At 37.7% G+C, this 19,882-nt stretch overlaps 1 long non-coding RNA gene across 1 annotated transcript in view; it reads right to left on the bottom strand.

Annotated features, from left to right (window-relative positions):
• Positions 1–15,917, bottom strand: part of LOC136290641 (uncharacterized) — a 34,738-nt gene extending 18,821 nt beyond the window's left edge. The window contains exons 1-2 of the long non-coding RNA XR_010721271.1: positions 15,817–15,917; positions 15,441–15,571 (exon numbers count right to left, since the gene is read on the bottom strand). This is a non-coding gene — a long non-coding RNA (uncharacterized lncRNA). The remainder of the gene's footprint in view (positions 1–15,440; positions 15,572–15,816) is intronic.
• Positions 15,918–19,882: the final 3,965 nt, after the last annotated feature.

The following is a 19,882-nucleotide window of genomic DNA, read 5'->3' as shown; positions in this document are numbered from 1 at the left end:
CTACTGCTGATCCTGCACATCTGGAAGCCATAGCTTCAGGACAAAAAACACAACAAAACCCAAACAAATGAAACAAACAAAAAACCACACAAAACATCGCCCCACCAAAACCAACCAGAAATTCCCACTGCTAATTTTATTTGGTCATACATAACATATGTTTAAGCAGTTTTATATATCAGGATTGCACTGCTAACTTTGCAGTTCATTTCCATTTTTTATATAGTATGCATAATGCTGATTTAAACTGTCTCTCTATTAAGCAAACTAAAAAACTCAAACAATTTTCTGTCAGAAAAAAGGTGTTTTCTGCAACTAAAACACACTTTAACTTACAATAAGAATTACGATTTTTAGTGATTCTTTACAAACCAACTTTTTGTAAAAATAGGTATTTTCACCAAACTTATAAACAACAGATGAGAAATTAACTCAGACAGTTCCTGCAGTCTTTTTTGGTATTGTTTTGTAGTGTGCTATAGTCCTAGACTCTAAGATCAGGATGGTACGAACATTTTAATTTCCATTGGCAAACGCTATCACTGAGGAGGAAGGACACTGATCAGCAGATGAAAGCCTTGCTTGTACTCCTGCAGCATTCTGTATTTCATGTCCACACATCACTGGTCAAATGTCTATAGCAGTTTGGATTTGATTAAGTACCTTTCTGTGGAGTGTTTTCATATACCATGGAGGGAGGGATGCTTGTGAATGGTCCAGCATGTGCTGGCCCATATATAACCCTAGAACAGAGTTCTGATAGATGCTGTAAACTTATCTATCCAGAAAATATACAGAAGCAAACATTTCTGTATTTTGTACTAAATAAACAAGCAGTCAATTAGCTCCTGACACCCCAATGCTTGGTAGAAATACAAACAGAAGTAGTCTCTACCACCAAAAAACATATATATAGGTTATTATGTGAAGCAGGAGCCAATCTCCAAAACTAGTCAGCTTCCCCTCACTGTATTTATACAGTAACATCACCCCAACATTTGAGCTGGGAGCCTCTGCTGTGGCAGCAACCATGAACCCTTAAATAAGTCAGGCAAGGTTTATTACCAGTGTGTTTATGTATAAAAGTGATGTGTGACAAGAAAGATTAAATACAGGTAAAACACCGGGTTGTTTTTTTTAAGATTTGCATTGCTGTAGAAGTAATTTTCTGTCTCATGATCACAGCTATCAGAGCACAGCTCTCTGTTTTGTTTAAGAAGCCAATTCACTCAATGTTACTTTATTTGATCAAAAATCAGCATCCACACAGCACATATTTTCCCCCTCACAGGCTATCTATGTTGCTAGGTTGGGCAGTAACTGAACAGCTCTCACATGCAGATGTATTGCAGACCTATAAAACATTACCACAATTTACTGAGCCTGGTGAGGATGCTTTTGTTACAGTTTTTGTTTCAAAGCCAGTATTGTGTCTGCCTCCTAGGGCCATGAAGTAAATCTCTTTAAAAAGAGCTACAGATTTATCCTTCCACTTTGAATAAGTGAAAATGTGTCTTGTTGAAACCTCCTGAGAATAAATGGATTTCCTATAGAATCCCCTTTTGTTTATGGCTTTGATGAAAGCATTTGGCACTTGATGGTTCCCAGGATATCCCCAGTTTAAAAAAGAAGAAATCAAGTGTGCTGAGTGTTAAAATGTTTTCAACTAACCTCAAAGCAAGTGTAATATAAAGACTTGCGTCGGGTGTCAAATTAGTATGGAAGGGTAATGCTTCCCGTCTTGCCTCTTCAACATGTACACTCAGTTTACTGTCCCATTTTGTTCTTAAAGCAGAGCTAAGGGTTGAACCTATTCAGGCAGTCACCTGAAATCCAAACCTTTTCATCTCAGTTTCATAATCTGCTACTTCTTCCACTTCAATTTCTTCTCAAAACTTTGCAGAAATTGTTGAGATTACAGGCAGGTGCTAACTCCCCATAACCAGCCCTTTAACAGAAAGAGCTGCAGATTGAAAGTTTTTTAAACACAATGAACTTCAATTGGATTATTAAACTCCTTGTAAGAGATTTTTTTATGTTCCACTGACAAAGTGGTTCAGAATAAAATTTCTAACAGAGAACTATTTACACTATAAATACACAGAGGAAGCAATAAATTGACACTTTAAAGGCTTTGTGTAGGATTGGTTAACAGCAGTCCCAGCTTTTGGTGAGCAAATATTATTTACACTGAAGCAGAAAAATATTAAGCAAATCTGCATCAGATTTTGGGACAATAATAATTTTTCATAATAAATTATCATGAATCAGCAAACTCTTTAACATATAATACATCACGAGAAAATCTCAGAACTACCTATTTCCATTTGGAACAGTGAGGAATTTTATCATTAATTATTTTAAGAAAAAAAAGAAAACTTATGATTCTAATCTAGTTCATTGTAATTATAACACTGAACTTAGCTTTCCTCTTGCTTCATTGAACTTTTTACCACCATTCTTATAAATAGATGTGACACAGTCCTGGCAAATGCATCCTAACTAGCAAACATCCACCCGATTGAATCAGCTTCCACTGACCAGTCACAATAACACAATTCAAAGTCATTGGTTTTACAGTCATTTGCAAAAGTGACACAGGCTTATGATTTCTTGTTTGAGGAAAGTTTCTATACTTCAGTTATCCCCTGCACTGTGTCTAAAATAACTTCACTTTTCATGTGCTTTGAGACACAGCAACACACCTGAGCTCATCATAACTTCTAAAGTTCAAGAAATTAGCAAATTAAGCAGAATTTGTCATTCATGTGATCTCATTTCACTCTCGTATCTCCTATGATACAGTTTAAGCCTCCTGCCCAGAGACCACTAGCAGTCCCCAACTTATGTGTAAGAGACACGCAAAAAATAATCACGGCTGCAGTTTTATGGGCCCAGTTGATAAGCAAAAGGACTTCATCCTTCCCTTCAGAGAGCTTGGGTTCCCATTGCTCCCTTCTGTGAACCACTTAGTCAGATATTGTGTAGAATAACTATTTCATCAATTTAGTTTCCTGTACTGCCAAGTGAAATGAGCTCCCAGGAAGGGCCTATATCCCAGTCCCAACACAGGCAAGTGATGTGAGTAGCACTTCCTATTTATAGTGCAGTGAAAATGGTCCACAGTATAATAACTCTTAAAGGTACAGTGAATAACCCTATGAAGATATCGGGTCAGTGTAAACATGCCTACATTTTCAATTTGGAGCACAACTACAGGGGAAGCACAAGATTATGAAGAGAATAGTAGAATTTTTAAATGATAAAATAAATGTAACGGGGATTTTCAGTATTTGTTTCCACACAAGAAATTACTAAATCAATTGTTTTCATCCTGACAAGGACAGCACTGAAGGGTAATGTGGCAGAGGCTCATAAAACCCCCTGTACTGTGACAAAATGAGGGGGGAAAGAAATCCACTGTCTGTTTAAAAATAAGGGTTAAAGAAAGATAAGTCTAGGGTCAGAGTAGTCAAAACAAACCAAAATGAGGCTTATTCTTACAGTAAAATATATAGTTAAGCTTGATGCCACCAAACTGCAACTACTCACATGTATGTTTATTGTTGTGTTTTGTTGTTTGGTTTTTATTTGGTGATTTTTTGTGGGTTTTTGTTTGTTTGGGTTGGGTTTTTTCTATACTAATCTGTGCAAGAAAATTAATTAATTCCAAAACCACTCCCTCTGCTTTGGGTGGCTCCTGAACCATGTATTTACCTAATCTGTAAGAGTATTCAGAGAAATACCACCCCACCACCACTATGCTCTGCCCTTTTCCATACTAACATAATTAGGGAGAGCAGAGGAAGCTTAGCACAACTCTGACTGGTCTGAAACATCACTCACTGTTGGCAGACCTATGCAGAAAAAACTGCACTGTCACTGGAGGACATCCCCAAATCTGAAGAGCAAGCTAAAAATTACTTACTGAAACAAAGCTCTAATGGAACATTAATTATTTGTATAATCTTAACAAAAACTTATTAAAAATGGGTCTTTTTCCCTTTGTTTTCTATTACCATTTGCTCTTAATCATCAAAAAATATATGGCTCTTCCTACTGCAACTTGAAATAAGGGGCACACAAGATGCCCCTTATTGGAAAAGAGGCAAACTAGATGCCTAGATGATATATCTCACTTTAGTATGTTTGAAATCTATTTTATATGCTTGCAGACGACCCCTTCTCCCACCCTTTCCCCACCTCCCGTCCCCCATTATCTAATCCAAACTGGGGACAATCCAGAGATTTGCTTCAAAGCACATCCCTGTTTTGAAACGTTAGTGCAGTCCAGTGCACCATCAGCATCAGGACCATTATAAGACAAGACTGTAAAAAAATAAGGAAAGAATTTAGAGAGTACAAAAATGGATTTTTTAAATAATAATTGGACTTTAAATAACTGTTGGACTTTTAAATAACAACTTACATACCCAAGAAAATACTGTCACTTCTGTTACCCGGTTTTTACATTTTGTGTTCAAACAGTCATGAACAAGAACTAGGAGCAGGCACATTCTGGGGATGCATGTAAATATCTCAGCAGACAAAGTTGGGAATACAAGTACTGCCCCTTTAGGAATACTCTTACCTGTGGTAGCAAAGGAGTGCAAGTAGGTAGCTGCCTCTCACTCACTCACTCGTCACAGAGGACACAAGTGTAAACACAAGGTGAACTTCTCAGTTCATCTATTCTTTTACGTTTTGCATTAAGGTTAATATTTTAAAGAAAATGGGATAGAAATGTTTTTTCTGTACTTGAAACCAGTATTGAGTAATATTTCAATCTGTCTACCTGCTTAATGATGGTCTGAAAGTAGCTGTCAGTATAGATTTAAACAACGTTTAGCAAATATTGCCTTCATGAATTAGGCTTGCGGCCAGAATATTTTATCTACTGCTGACTGAATTTGGATATTTCTGAGGAGGGTACAAACTGGATACTTACAAAAGAGTATGCTCATGAGACAACTTTCCCTGGGCCCCATTAACATTTCAGCACTTAAAATCTAATCCATTTCTGTTCTGTGCCCCTTTGCCAAGTACCTCTGGCACTTTCATACTTGAGTGTGAGCTAAAGCAAAGCTACTGGCTACTTTCCGGATTGTGTTTCCAGTCTCTAAGGGAAAGACTAGGGGAAAAAAAACCGCAAGAAATACTTGCAAACAACTCTGTTGCATTAGCAGCACATCTGCTTGGGGAGCTGCAACCATCAGACCAAATTAGTCTTTTTTTGGTGTCCCATCTCTTTTGCCTCCTTTTTGCTGCTGCTTTTTCCCACCTAAGGAGAGTCCCATATGAGCCTAAGTTAAAAAACTGAATCCTATTTTATCTTCTTGCCCTTCATGCTGTTCCTGTCTCTTCTTTCTCCATTTGGTTCTGGATATCAACATGACAAAGCAGCAGCTGTGTACATTAGCTGAAAATATTTCAGTTGTAATTGATATGAGACATAATAACTATACTAATGTTCTCATTTGCAGTGCTCTCATCAGAGCTTCAGACACGAAAAGATTTTCACAATTTTACAGATTAATTCCCCTCAATTTTGGTGTAACTTTCCAAGTGACATCTGAGAAGTCAGCCTGTACATTCACTGAGGTGAGTCCTAGTACATAGCAGTAGTCATATGGGAAGGAGAATCATCAGAACAAAGACAGGAGCAAAATGAACACAGATATCCCATATGGCAGGAATTCTCCTTTCCAATACAAAGGCACAGACAAAGCATGATAACCACAAGTTTTAACAGTCCCAAAATGTAAATTCCTGTTTTTAATCAACTTCCTGCTCACTGATATAAGACCTTCCAGGCAGTTCTTAAGTTTTGATTGTCATCCTGGGCCTACTGCATGTGTAAGACATATTAAAGCAATTTTCTAAAATCACTCTAGTGACTTTAACACACTCTTTATTTTGTTACATTCATCATTAAACACAGGTACTGCTCATCCTGGGTGGGCACTTACCTTCTTAAAATATAATAGCTACAGGCTAATTACCAGACTACTTCTGTATCACTCAAGTCTGCAGTCATTACACTCAGCTGTCATGGCAGAACAAGTTCAAGACATTAAGTGGGATGGTATTATTTCTGTTCACCTCTACAGGATACAAAATCCAGCCAATAGAAGTGCCTGCGGTTTTGGGAAATTATAAAGTCAGTAGGAAAATCTTCCCTCGTGCTCAAGTGTGGCAGAAAAGCCCCTATTTTTCTAATTTTGGAGGACTTCTATCTCTGCCTTTGACTGTGCACATCACAATCCTACCTGAAGGCACTGTCAGGATGGCCAGGGCCAACCCCCCTGATGAAGACATTCACTTCAGCAACACTGAATCAGTTCCACTGTCAAAGAAAATGGACTGGGTTCACTCTCAGAAAACCTACACCAGTGCCTAGGCGTCCTTGTTCAGACATGAAAGAGAAGTGCCACAGCTGGTTAAATAATTCTGCTCAGAAGATTAAGTACGTAAGGCAGGCTGTCATGCTTCCCGTTGTCCTGATAGCCATGCACTTTACAAAAGATGCCAAGTGCTATTGCAAACACAGTTTGTACTTCCATGACAGTAAGTGCTTCTCTGTGTCTTTTCATTGCCACAGGCCAGTGCTTTTGATCCATCAGCAGTTCTCAGGGCACATTCCCAAGAGAAATTCTTTGAAATGTACCTTCATTTTGATCACTGACCTCAAGCTGGTCCGCACCATAAGCACTAGTGCAAAGAGCTGCAGTTGCTTTGTGCAGAACTTTATCTGATTACCAGATTTCAAAGAAGCCAAACTCAGGCTAATCCACCACATAAAAGAGTCAAACTATTTTTAATGCACATTTTCTCTTTTAAACCTAACAAGAGACCTAAAATTCAGACCATAGTTTCGCACAGATTTTTTTTTTGTCCCAGAGCCAGTCTGCTACAGTTTATCGCAAAGATTATGCTGTATTAAGAATATTATTCTAGAGATGACAGAGCATTAGAAATACTTAGGAAAATCAAACATACATACAGATCCAAGAAATAAACCCCCAAAACCACATGCAGAAAATGAAAATATAACAGTTTAATCTATTAATAAACAATTAGCTGTTATTACTTTATTATGATACTACTAATATATCTTGCAAAGACATCAGGATTTTATATTTTGCTCAACTTAATGACTAACAGAGACTTCATGTAAAGACTGATTCATTTGTCTCCTACATTTGACACAGGAGTTGCTTCATAGTAAGTTGTGTGAATTTTTTTACACATAACATCTGCAACACTTAACAAAATGCTTACAATATATTGTGAGCCCCAGCTGTTGTGGGATTGAAGAAATCCTAATGATATCAGAAAGCAGGAATTATATTTCATTCATCCTTTTTGCCATGGTGAAAAGTCAGTCAACATGATCCAGATGTTTGTTCTGGGTGTTAGAGAATGTCTATATAGTAATTATTGTGTGTGACATGAGCTTTTTCTTTATAGTGCTGAAATAATTGATTTAACCCAGAAGTAAAGAATTTAGAAATACAGCAGCACTCTTCCATTATTTTTCAGAGTGGAGGACATGGTTTAACATTTTTTTCATATTTTGATATGAAAACATGAAGTCTCATGAAATTTTCCAGTGGCCAAAAAAACCCCAAAAGGATAATGATATAAGCAAATTTTGAATTAATAGAATGGCAAGTTACGTTTCCTAGTAAGTTGAATAAAATTCTGGTTTTTGGTAATAAATGCCATTTTTCACTAAAGTTGCAAAAATCTTTTGTAATTATTTTCAGTTCTATGTGAGAATCATACTTTTTTTAATGGGGAGAAAAATTAAAGTTTGGAGTGCAAAGTATATTGCAACTACCCAAAATATTTTTTTTCTTTTAAACCCTGTGCACTTACTTTCATGAAACCCACTACATCTGAGCTCAAATTTCCCAGCTCCAGCCCCATGAGTGTTTATGAATATGCAGAAATAGAGCACCAAGGGAGAAGAGAGCTCTCTCACCACAGACCCAACACAAGACTACTGAGGCGATGAGCTATGAAAGCACGCTGCTCCTCTAGACCAGTTAAGGCTTTTGTAAATACATCAGAGTTAGAAATTTAAATCAGCTATCAGTATTGACATTTAGGCTGACAGAGCTTTAACAGCACTATTCTCAGAAGCATCAGGTGAAGAAACAACTATTCCTGTGTACCAGAAAAGAGAGGAGCAGTAAATAGTTATACTTGCACTTGCATACAAGTTTGCATCATTACATTTTAGTAGACTGTCAGAGTGTATATTTACACCACATCTCCTTTCTTAATGTTTTACAATACCAGCTGTGAGAAAAAAAAAAAATTAAAAATCCACATAACATTTTCCAATGATTTCCCCAGATGATGATCAATGCCTCTATGACACAGACAACCATGACATTTCACAGCCCATGCAAAGTCAACAGCAGCACAAAAACAATTGTACTTGCAAAATTATTGGAGCTCTTGAGGCAGGAGAAAATGCAGTATTGCAACAGACCTGCCTCCTCCTGACCAGGGTTAGGATAAAATGGAATTTATTCAACTGCAGAAGCCAGACAAATCTACTAAGAGAAGAACCCAGGGAATGCGCTTGCCTTGCCTCTTTTTGCTTTAATCTCCTTGCTGTTACAATAACATCACAGGCATAAATTAAAAGCTTTTTTATTATTATTTATTGAAATGAAAGCGGCAATATAACTACAAAACTATCCCCCTTCCCCCACACAGTGAACAATTGACAGTGATGTCTATACAGTCTGCTCAAGTCTAGCATAGTGACAGTACAGTGCAAATAATTTACACAACCCACCAGGGTGATGCCAATCTTATGTGCAACACCTGACTTCAGTCAAGTGGGAAAAAATAATGGAGCCATTAAATGAAGAAATTTATGACTGCAGTTAACTGAGTATTTATTGACAAATACTATTTTCTCCTTGTGCACCTGTATTACACACCAGATATCAATTAGTCAGAAATGCTGGTCTTCAGATGCTACTTAAGTGAACACGTTTGCATTGGCTGTTTGTTTTGTAATGCATAATTTATTGCTAAATGCTTCAGATCTGCAAAAGCCGTGATGGTGTTTGCTCACATCCAACTTACAGTATTGGAATTAATCACATTTCTGCAAAGCCAGACACATACCTGGATTCCTCTGGAAAGAGATAGCAAACATAGCACAAAACCTAAAAACTCTTCAACGGGTCCTGCTACAACCTCCCTGAGGTGATCAGGAAACTATAAACTACATTGAAGCTTTAATCTCTATCACCCAGTACATTCATGCATTAACAGTGAAAGGAGCCCTCCTAGGAAGACAGACTAAGTCTGACCTCTTTTTTGGTACCAAAAAGCTGCAGCACCACACTGAAGTTTGACTGAGGGCAAGGCAGGAATGAACCCAAAATACTGACACCACATTCAGGGAGCTGGCTGGAGGTTCACAACTCAGCTAAGATGCAGAACATTTCAGGAAAATAACTAAAACATAAATGAAATTCAAGCAATAAATTTCATTAGGAACTTGGAAAAACAATTTCCTTTGAAACAAAAGTTCTTGAATAAACTTCCAAAAAGAAAAGACAGGCAAACAAAACACATTAGAGTTAAATGCTACTTATTTTTGAGGTCTTCCCTGACTAATGATTTTTTCAGAGCGTCTTAGATGAGGAAAAGTTTGGGTTAAATCTCTTTTTATATATATATAAAAAAATTAAAATTCAATCTGTAACAGTCTGTGCATATGTATAAGATAAAGAATGAAGGTGAAAAAATGAAGAAGAATGCAAACAAAAACCCAATACATAAAATTACATAAACTACTAAATTTCCCAGATTATTCTAAACATTTCTAATATTTTTAAGGAGATGGAACTAACAAGAACATGCCAGTTGGCTACAAGACAGAAATTTCTAAATAAATAATTTATGTAAACGCTCTACTTCCAGTTGTAGTAGTTAACATATCAAGACAAACTTTTCTGTCTGGATAAAATACCAATTTTATATTTATTTATTTATCTAAGCATTTACTTACTTATCTAAGTGTTAAAGTAGCACTGAAGGACCCTGGGTGGTTTCAATTGTGTCAATAAATGTACCTGACTAGTTTTGAAATAATCTCCCTTTACAGACAATAGAATGAAATATAATAACTCATTTTTTGCCATGAAGAAGGCATCTGAAATTGGTCAGAAGAATCACACCCTAAAGTTTTCTCTTTCTTTTCAAAGATTTTTGCAAGAACTTGATGAGAATCTAAGGGACGGGCCCCTACATCAGGAAACTCCTATGACCCATTTCTGACAAAGCCTCTAGGATTGCAGTCACCCCAGCTCTTCGGTGCAAGGTTCACACCATTATCATTTTGGGATTTTTTTTTTTCCCCAATATGCATACAAGCCATTTTAGTGCCGCTACAAATATCTTGTCTCCTGTTTCTCTGCCAGAAGTGGAAAAATAAAAAGCTCAAAAAGTAGAGCATGACAAGTTTGTTCAGAGCACTTTACAGCAGAATAAAAACTTCCCAGAAAAATAAGACTCTCATATTGTTTCCTCCCTGTTAAAAAATCCATAGTAACATCCAATTATTCTGTCACAATTATTATCTGGAAGTTTAGAGAACTGTACGTGTTGCAAAATGGAGATTCTGTTTCAGCACATAAAACCATCTCTGGAACGAACGAGGTTAGGCATCTACTTATGTTAATGAAATTCCTCAAACGAATATTTACATGAGTGAAGATAAATCTTCATACATGTTAAGCTTTGCAAGAGCCTGGGGGAAAAGAGAAACAGGTTTTGTGCCAAGCTAAAGATGTCACATTGTGTTTTTGTGGAAATCTCCCCCCAGACTCCTAATTTTCCCCCAGACTCCCCATTCTGACTGCTAACATAGGGCCTACATATCTTGGCAGGAAGTGAAGTCAAGAAAAGAAAATAAGTGACATTTAGGCTCAAAGTGCAGCAGGTTCCTTTTTCACTTCAATGGAATTGAAATTCATCTGGATCATTATTCTTGTGTCTCATATTCTTGGAGCTACCAATAGCCTAACCACATTTTCCTCTTTTAGATAAATTATTCAGCATCTCCTATAGACCAGCAGGCACATGAGAAAGTCAGGGAGGCTACACGGTTGCAGTGAGCTGAGTCTTTGTGAGTCCAGAGCTGTTATTATATTCAGCATACTTGTGAAGGCCATGTACCAAGGCCTGACAGTTTGGAGCATGGAAACCACCATCCTAGCCCTTCATTATAAATACCACAGTTATCAAATATAGCCAGCACTGAAGTTCACAACAAACCACAAAATTATAGTTTCTGCAAAAGTCATAGTGGTCCTCTGTTTCCACTCACACCTGGTTTTGTTCAAAATATTTGCATGGATTTTTGGCTACTTGAAGACACGTACTGGAGATGACACTATACAGAGCTCACAATCCTGGAACAGGGGACCACAGAAGCAGCAGCCCTGCCAGCACTGCACTTCCCAGCTACTTTCCCACACTTCTAGCTTTGTGCTGATACACAGGATTGTTTCCTCCCCACATTTCCACAGGTAAATACAAGGAATTCTGCATTTAAAAGTCCAAGGAATACTTGGTCATGGTAACAAGTCAATTACCAAGGGCAGTATCATGCAAGTTCTATTAAAATCAAGCATCCAATTAACAAAGGAAAAGAAAGAAATACTAAACAATAAGAAAGTGATATAAGCTGGGCTCAAATAAGTCAGCTCACTAAAATCTAGGCATATTTACTACAAATATGTTTTAACATTGCTTTTGTGCCTTCATGTTTTTGCTGTAGCACAGACAGATCATTCAGGGAGAATAACTCAAAAAAGGTGCATCTTAGTTCTTACAAAATGTGGTTGTAACACGGATGGCACCAGGGGTGGTGTAAGAGAAAGAGGAAAAGGAGGAAGGAGGGAGGCAAAACTCAGAACCGTTACTGAAGGCAGGAGAAGTCTCCACTGCCAGCATGACTTGGGTCAAACAGCAAGGGGTTCTTCAGTTGCTGACACAGGAGAAGCCTGAGGCCAATGTGATAGAAATGTCAAGGTTACCCCATGCCTGTAAGCACTTTCTCATGGCTGTTGACTAATTTCAGGACCTTGGCAACCTCTTTCCTGACAAAGCAGTGATTCTTTTACCACCTAATGTCCTGGTTGGGCTAGAGCTTCATGGGCATGGTCTTGTTGTGACCTAGTCACACAGAAAAATAATCTGCTTTTACACATATGTGCATCCACTGTTTGTCTGTTGAGCGAGCAGGGCCAAATGCTTACGTTCAGGAGAGGACGGCATTAGACACATTAGTTGACCTCAACACTATTTTTAAAGTTAGACATTTAGTAGTGCTTTCTCTCATATGCATTTTGACACTTCCTAATTAAAGGGAAGTGAAAAATAAGCAAAAAGGAATGGAAACCACCTCTGGTGGTTTTCAAACTGCGTGTTATTTCACTGTTGCAAAAGCTTTTGAAGTTTGATTGCCAATAACATACCTCACTGACTCCTGCAAGACTTTGTAAAACAAGACAATAAATTTCTCTTTCCAAGACTAATAAAAATTGTTACAGTGTTACACATGATTTCAGCTTTTTATACAAATTGTTGGAAAGCTGATTTGGCTCCATAGAATATATAGCCATATCATTATAGTTTATTAGAGAATGTAGGTCGAGGGCAAATCGTACCCCACATCATCACTCTGCTGTTTCAAGGGGTGAAACACTTTTTTTAACAACCCCTTTGATAGGAAAAGCAATAGAAGGCAAATATAAAAGCATCTCCATACAAGAGAGGAGATGGTGCTTGCTTAGAAAGCAGACAGAACAGAACAAGCTTAGTTCTTATCTTCTTTTCAGTAAAATACCCACATAGGTACCTACTCTGCAGCTGACATTGAAAGCAAGAAAAAAAAAACTACGTAGTCCTGAACATAATTGAACCATGTTAAAAGGGAATAACAATCCAGGCAATTACAATCTTACTAATGCACAGGTTGGTTGAAGTGATAGTGAGAAGTACTAATTCAGCAAAACTCAATGCTCTCTCCATTTACTTTGAAATAAGTATTATCTTTATTGCCTACCACCAAAAAAATCCCAAAATGCCTTATGAACTGACTCTTTGTAATTTGATTAAGTTTGAAGTGTTGTCTTTAAATATTTAAAAACAAATATATCTCCCAATTTTGATATTAAACAATCAAAACATTTTCTTCAATAAAAAACATTTTCTGCCAATTTCTTCGTCTCATTTAAATAGTATTGAAGTAATTCTTGTAAATAGTTTTTCTTGGCATCCTTGTCACATGGCTATGGTGTTCAAAACGTAATGACATTTTGCAGCTTTAAAAGAGAGGAATTTATTTTCCTAATATGTGAGTGAGTAGGTAGATCTGAAGACAATGATTGAAATGACTGAACTTTAGCAAGAAACCATTTGCAGTTTCAATTGTGATTTATTTCTTGCTTCTGAAATATTGTCAGACAAATCGTTCCAAGTACCCGATGCTGTACATAACATGGCACACCAAATCTGTGGGGGTAGAAATCCTTTCTTTGTAGAATAGGAGTAGCTTGGAAATATCCATGCATTTAACAGGCTCCAAACCATTATGCTTGTTCCTATGCTTAACCAGTTACTCACACGAAAAATCCCTATTGAGCAGTAAAAGGCTCCTGGCAATAGGAAAGGAGCAAAGGTTTGTAGAAACACTCTTCTACTTACCCAGTTATTTGCATTTACCTCATTTTAGAAAGCCACAGTTAGTGGTAGCAGTTTAGAAGTAGCATAAAGATATTTAGGCAACTTGACTATACCAGTCTGATAGTTTCATACTCAGAAATCTCATTTGGCACCTACCTTCCTCTGTAGTACCTATATTTCTTGAAGGGTTATAGAGGTGGCTGAAATTCTTTCTGCAGAAAGGGAAAGATCTGGGCTTGCCTGTAACTGCCCAAACCTTGGCAAAGCTAAAGAAAGAGCATACACCCAAGCCCTGCCAAGATCTCTGAAGGTGATCCCTCTTCTGCCAGGTTTTCTCAGCCTATGATTGTTCCTTTTCTCCTTATCATTTTCATTTGCAATCTTCAAACCCCCCTCCCCCAATTCTCTACCTAAATCCCACATATCTGGAGAGAATGGAGGAATGGAGGGGCATTCTCTACACCAGAAGCACCCTCACTGGAATACCTGGCCAAGGAACAAAACATGACTTTAAATTCCCATCTCTGCTGAAGGTGATAGAACAGGAAAAGTAAACTCTACGGGTTTACAGGGCTCTCTGGCGTCTTTTTCCACAAAACTATCTCTTGTGTAGAAAAAGTACTTCATTGAAAGTGAAAGACACTGTAAGTCATTTTATACTCAATGACTCAGTGTCAGAAAATTTGATCCACAGAGAGCAAATGTACTGGCACAATCTAAAAATTAGAACATTTAGGGTAGGGATAGCTGGCCAACCACACTTTGTATTTTATATTACATATGCCATTATTTAAATGGCTAATTGAACAAATCCACAAGCAAAACTGAGAGTTCTTTATCACAGAATACTTTTCCACTCCATGGTTTAAAGCATTCCCACTGGAGACAGTTAAGCAGGGGTCAAACCTTGCCATTAAAGAAGGAATTTCAGCCTTAGCTTTCCAGAACCTGATAAAATATTTTAGCTTCTACCTAGATTTTTAGTTTCTTTTTAAAAGGGTATTGTTCCAACAATGTTTTTCTTTCTGAGAAGTTTATGAAAAGTTCAAGCCACTGATGGGGTGGATATACTGCAGTCACATTTTGTGGGAACAATTAGTTCGTTCTTTTCAAACAATCAACTGTGGTTTTTGTCTTGGGAACAGAACTGAATTTAAACACAGTGTAGTATCCCACTAAATATCTGATTGGCTGTACTTGCCAAATTATCACATTCACTGACACTGGATTCATTAAATTTGATGAAATTAAACAAAGAACATTGGAAAAGGAGTGCCAGAAAAGAGTACCTATCTGTGTCTTACAGTGCTTCTTCCTTAAGGGCAACCGGAGGTTGCTGCAGTTTCAAAATTGCCATTTCAAAACCTTCTGGAACTTGGCCACAGAGCATTCTTTTCAAAATTGCCACAGACACAGAACACTCAGATATGGGGCACACAGTGACAAAGCAAACAGCAGAGCAATACAGAGCCACACACAAGCAGCTGCCGGCTTTTGATGCAGGGCACAGGTGGACTGCCCATAGGCCTATCAAGGGTAGTCCTTGCCCTTCATCCCCCATTAGATATAGAAGCTACAAAAACCATTAAATCGTCTCTTAACTTTCTCAAAGGCTGCTTTTAAATACTTTAAAACATTTTTATTCTACTGTTCTTCTTTTTCCCCTAGCCTTCTCAAACAGCAGATTTTCTTAATTTAAAGTGTACACTTACCCTTTGTGACAATGAAGATCCAGGGTCAGCAACTGCTTTCTTCAAAACAAGAATCCCTCACTGCCACAGGAACACAAAGGAGAAGAGGAATGCAAACTTCTCAGTGCTGCATCTGCTGGAAGATCTTTGGGCTGGTGTAAGGACAAGAAAATGCAATGTCGAGCACTTTGCAGGAGCAGGAGGCCAAACAGGTGCTAGCAATTTCTATCAGCTGAAGAGCAGCACCAAAATGTAATTGCACCCAACAGCTAAATAACAGTTCTACCATCAATTTTGTTTAAAAAAACAAAAAAAAACCCCAAAAAACCCCCAAAAACCCCAAAAAACACAAAAAGGCATATATGCCCTCCAAAGCTGAGATTTTGTCAGTACTTACAGGCACTCCTGTGTGCATGTGCAACAGGTAAGACTGCTGGGAGCTGTGTAGCCAATGCCCAGATTTCAGAGAGGATGAAGATGCTTTGCTAGAATCCTCCAGACAAGGTCAGCCCAGCATAGAAAGGAACTGCAGGGCCCTAAGAAACACCTGGGGGGAGGACACAGGTGTTGCAAATTCAAGTTTAGGTGCAAAGAGAAAGAGGATTTTTAAACATTTTGATAAATATTTTTAACATCTTAAATCCTTCTAAAGTCTCCTCTGGAGTGGACCACAATTTAAAAAGTTGATGTCACTTTATTTGTTTTCCAAGTCATACAGGTAAGGGGAAATGTGTTCTGCAGAAAATAAATATATGAACACTCTTACCTGTCATAGATGTGACAGGAAATATCCATTATGCTTTTTTACCACATAGACAACTAAATTATTTACACAATACTTACATTTTTTTAATTTTTTTTTAATCTTGGAAATCCTGATAATGTAACAAGAAATTTTTAAAATTAGATTTGAGAATGGAGGAATTTTGTTTCACAAGCAAATTATTGGGAGAAACACAAATATTTCATATAATGTTGTTACGCTCCATTTTGTAAATTTTAGCAAACAACATTACTATATCTGTCCTCCAATTTCAGATCATTTACATGATTTTTATGTCTTTATGTGTGGTCACTAGGTATGCCTGTTTTGGGAGTCTAATGAAATCTTTAGCCATTCACATATTGGAAAATGCCAGACTGTCAACTTTTAGGAAATTAATTTATCTATGGCTTAGTATTACGGTACTTCAAACAGTGATGAGTTTCAAAACCATCAAGTCTTATATCATATATTAACCAGTAACTGTAAAACAAATAGATGAGTTTTCAGCTTAGAAGTGGTGGAATACTTAACTATTAGTTTCACAAATGCTTAGAAATGCAGAAGATGCATATTTTTGTGGGTTTTTTTAACATTGATTGATGGCTCAATTTTCCATTTGAAAAATATAGTTGCTGAAAAATAGTTAAAACTATACTATTCTGCATCTTCAAACTTTGGTAAATTAACCTGCTTTGTTACTCTTAGGAAAACTCCAAGCTTACACAATCTTGCAAACTTAATCATCTGATACAGGAAAAATTCTACTTCATCACGATGAAACAGTAAAACAAAACAATAAAGCTGATTTTCAATAATAATCAAAGAAGTAATTAGCTTGTATAAACATCAGTTGTATTAACTTTTTAAAGTATTGATGAAAGAAGCAAAACCAAAACCCAGGACTTTTATTGTTTAGTTACTGTATGTTGACAAAAAGATCAAGAGATTAATTTGGTTCAATTTTTTTTCTTACAATCATTTCTGTGATTTTAACACATGGGAAGTTTTTAATTTTTACTTTAGATTTTAAAGAAATTTTTGGGTTTTTTTAAATCTTACTCCAGTGATGAATTTCTGTTTAGCACAAATAAGCAGCAGGATTTAGTTTTGATCACAAGATCTTGACCATTTCTCAGCTCTCATTCAGTAAGCCAAACTGGACACATAGAAAACCATGTACTGAACAAGGTTATGCATTTCTGAAATCCTTCTTCTATAAACAAGTGAAGTAAACCCAGCAAGTAGTGTAATTATTTTCAAAGGTGATGAGAAAAAATCTGGGGTCATTGGGTCAGTGGAAATTACTTTGCCTCTTTAATAGGCCGGTAACCAAATTCGAAAAGACAATGCAGAATCTTGCAGAACCAAACAGAAGATCTGAGTAGCCTGGCAGTAAAGCATGGCATGGCAGTGACAAGATTTATCAAGCAAAAAAACTCAGAACACCTGATCCACACCTCAGTGAGTGCTATTTTTGAGGAAAACATTATTTTAAAAATCTCTGTTGTCATCATAGGTCTCTGTGAGCCATTGAATTAGAAATTAGTTTTACTAGTTTGGGTTGTGATATGTTTCCCTCTCTGCATAGGAATTGGGTCAACCCAAACAGGTGGCTTTTGCATTCTCTGCTGCAAAAAATATATATTTGTATTTCTTTAAGACTGTATATCTTGCTGTCCAGTATCCCAAAAAGTGAAGGCAAGTTTATTTTTAAGGCAATCTTAAACTCGCACCACTACTTCTTAGAGGAATAATCACAGTTTGCTGAAAAAAAAAAGCACAAACAAATCAAGTCTATTTTTAGCTTTGTAATATTTCATTTTAAAATTGTGTGTCATTTTCTATTTCAATCATCAAAGCATTAGGAAGTCAAGTAGTTTCTTTTCAGTTGTCCTTCCTGATAAAGCATTATGGCATGCTGAAAGAGAAAACTTGTACTTCTGAAACACACAGAGAAAGATGTGCACCATCCTTGCCTCTGAAAATGCTTAAATGGTTTTCTGACAAATTAAAAATACTATTCATTAAAATAATAGTTCACCAGATGTCCTGTAGGAGCCAGGAAAAAAAAAGTATGAAGCAGCAGAAAAATATAAACTACAGTTTATGTGTTGATTCAAGAAAAAAATTAAGGCTATAAATAGAATGTCCATTAACATGTAAAAGAGTTGGAGTATCTTACTCTGAAGACAGTGACTGGCAGTAGATGGAACTGTTCCAGAGAGTAAAATTGCTGGTGAAGTAGATTCAGACTATTTTGAGTGACAGATCAAATCCCATAGGTTAGGGTAGCATATGTGGAAATGTGGCTTGACACGATGGCGAGGGACACAGCGCGACACATGGACTCTTACATCCTCACTTTTGCCTATCCTACAGCTCTCTGCTGTGGTTGGTGGGGAACATGGAAGGACCACGAGGACCACTCTTCTGGCTCCTGTCTCAGCACACACAGAGCGCTGCATGTGCGAAGCCACGGACAGCGTGCAAGGAGAGACACCTCTGTCCCTGCCAGGGGTCATGTTACAACACTAAAGCACCGAGTTCAGCTCCCCACACCCAGCCACACATTTTCTTTGCAAGACACTTTGTATGAAGGAATACAAAGGAGTAAACAGTGAAATTCCCCCTCTGTGCTACCAAGTAGAAATTGAATGAGTTCTCCTAACAGGAAATGTTTTACCTGGCATGTCTTGCACAGCCCTTGATTAAACTCAGCCAAGTTGGGTGCAGATTCTTAGTTGCAATGTGGCTGGGTTTTGCCACCCTGCACTGCTGCACTTCTCGCCAATGACTGCAATCAAGGAGAATTTTAAACAAGCCTAAATCCGGGCAGTCCTCAGGTTGTTTTATGGCTTGTGGAAGGCAGCCCAGTCTGTAGGGGACCACACAGCTGGAGAAATACAGGAAGTGAAAAAATAGGCTAGTGTTAAAAAAATCTGCGATTCTGAGCATGTACAAGAGTAACTGCAAACTGCCGTAACCTGGAACCATCTATCTTCACTCATTCACCTGAAGGAATTTAAGGCATCTTTCAAGGTAAGGAAGAACTTGACTCTTTCCTCCCTGGGCCTTCACAGTGAGTAGCTCTGATGATGGGAGTTCCATTCCTTCACACTTATGGTGGTACAAGTAAGGAAGCAATGGAGGCTGGCTTCCTGCCCCTTTTTATTTGCATTTCAGAAACCATTTCTGCACCATCTGTGATTCTGTTGCAATACCTACATGGGAATAAAGATTACCTTCAGACTTCATTGTAGATAAGACCACACAGGGCAGAAGGCATGAAGAACAAGTTCCCTGGGGCCTTATTCACAGATCTGGCTAAGTCACCTCCTCTTACTGGTAACTCACTGCTGTAAGGGCAGCTCCCCCAATTCCTGCTCCCCACGTAACTGTAAACCACAGGGATGTGCTTATTTTCCCTACTGAGAGAGGAGCTTTTTATGGTCAGCTCTCTACAATACAGCCTTCCACACTCCCAGAAGAGAGATAAATTGGCTATGCAGCCATTTTGCTCCAGACCAGAACAACACAATAAATCACAATGCTTTGTCAGGGATGGGGATGTGAACCAAGGTGCCTGGTTCAGGTGTTTCTCAGCAGCTTTCAAATAATCTGCAAAGAAAATGCCTGCCTGGAGTTGCCTCTACAAAGCCATTCAGTTCATTGCCCATGGGAAGCACGTACTTCTCAC

This window comes from Chamaea fasciata, unplaced genomic scaffold (genome assembly GCF_029207755.1).
Source record: "Chamaea fasciata isolate MVZ Bird 193981 ecotype frontalis unplaced genomic scaffold, bChaFas1.0.hap1 SCAF_6, whole genome shotgun sequence".
Classification (NCBI taxonomy): domain Eukaryota; kingdom Metazoa; phylum Chordata; class Aves; order Passeriformes; family Sylviidae; genus Chamaea; species Chamaea fasciata.
Note: the sequence above shows the minus strand (reverse complement) of the source record. Positions and strands in the feature narration are given on the sequence as shown.